Source organism: Octodon degus, unplaced genomic scaffold (genome assembly GCF_000260255.1).
Source record: "Octodon degus isolate 3935 unplaced genomic scaffold, OctDeg1.0 scaffold00012, whole genome shotgun sequence".
NCBI lineage: Eukaryota > Metazoa > Chordata > Mammalia > Rodentia > Octodontidae > Octodon > Octodon degus.
Genome location: NW_004524588.1, coordinates 885475 through 887510, shown reverse-complemented (window position 1 = coordinate 887510; position 2036 = coordinate 885475).

Genomic DNA, 2036 nt, shown 5'->3' with positions numbered 1-2036 from the left:
TACAATCATTAATACATTGCATATTGTTGTCTTTGTAGTAGTTATAAAGAGTACAAAAGCTAGACATGATATACTGTCTAAACACTATTAGTACAAATATTTTTCTGATTAAATTAAGAGAAAGTAGCTGTATATCTATCCTAACTATTTTGTATATAGCGATACAAAATGGTCCTTCATTTGTATCCTCCATTTTGATTTGCTTTGGCAGAGATGGCTGTTCCATTGTCATTTGAATATTGTAGGTGCATGAATTCAACAAAATAATACAATATAGCCCAGTAGTCAATAAGAATAATGGGGGGCTGGGGAGATGGCTCAGTGGAATAAGCACTTCCCTGGCAAGTGCAAAGGCCTGAGTTCTATCCCAAGTTCCGCCAAAAAATAGTGGGTTATCCGTAGGACTCACAATGTCAGAAGTTGTTGACTTGAACGTTTTACAACTCAACATATTAATATGTTAATATTTATGCCTCATTTTATACTTTTCTGCTGGATGGTTGAGACCAAGATAAGGCAAGACCTATATAACAAGAAATGTAACTTTTATATCTGACAGGATCAATCAAATCCCCTCAGGATTTACCCTGAACCCCTGTACTGCAGTTTGTAGATCCTTTGTCAGTGTCCTCCAGAATACATAGGGTTCCTATTTTGATAATTAATTCTTTGATCCATTTTGACTGTAGCTTTGTGTATGGTGATAAGCATGGGTCTAGAAATTTTTGAGTATGACTATTGGTTCATGCAGAATGTTTCACTCGTGTTTTTCACAACATCTTACAGCTTTTTTTGTAAGAAAGAATTAACATTAGATGGATATACTGGCATTCTATTCAATATATTTCACCCTTGAAAGATGCTCACTATATTTTCAGACCTTGTTCTTACACCGAATGACTCCATTTAGTTGCATGAAGTCTTTAAACTGCTTTGACTTATCAAACATGTACTCACATAGCTGTGTTTTTCATTGCTAAATAGAAGAGGTCTGCATTTCTTTTTTCTGTATGAGTCAATTCTTGCTCCATTATTGTCACAGAAAATCTGACTCATATTTCCACCTTCAAAGTCATTACAACTATCACGCATGCATGAGTACATTGACAATTTACTGTAAACCTCCTCCAAAACTCACAAATCTGATTTTTTTTCTGTGCTGTTATTCTGAATTGAGCTATTTCTACTTAAAACAAAACACAAAAGAAAAATATTTAACCATAATGGAATATGTGTGTGACTCACAATACCTATTCCTGAAAAAAGTAGAATCACAGATTTATGGACATCTAGTAATGAGCATTTCATGGACAAAACTGCCTCTTACTGCCTTGGATCTCCTGTACACACGTTGGTATTCATTCATCAGTGGGTAAAAGTACAAATGAGCTTTTACTTTTTTTAGGAATAGGTATTGTGAGTCACACACATATTCCATTATGGTTATATACATGTTCTTGTAACGATAATAGGACATATGCCATGCCTTTGATACTCAGAGAAGCATGAAAAACCTGTTAGAGCATTACGTGGGTCAAATGCTATGTCAGACACTTTTGCACATATGCACACACCATCATGTTTCCCTTACCAAATGAGTAAAGACAGAGATTGCTTCTTGTATTCCCCACGCACAGCTGATTAGATGCACAGCCAGCAACTATTATATTAAAGCATAAATTTATAGCATAAAATTATGAGATGGATTGTTGGGGCTCAATATTGTACTTTCTGGGATGAAAGAGTTAAGAAAGACATTCCTTATGGCTAATATTTGATTCTAACTACTGTAAAATTTCCTAAACAATCACAGGTTTCTTAAATTCACACAAATATTCTTCATGTTCTTGTTCACTTTATTTATTTTTTTAGAGCATGCTCTTTTATTTATTTTTTTTCAAAGTTTTATTGATAAACAGATAGCAATTAGACAGTTTCAAATCAAATTGGAAGTACAGTTTCAACAAATAATACACTGCATATATTCTTCTTAGTGGTTAATTGCTGTACAAGATGCGGACTTGTGATCCTATTTA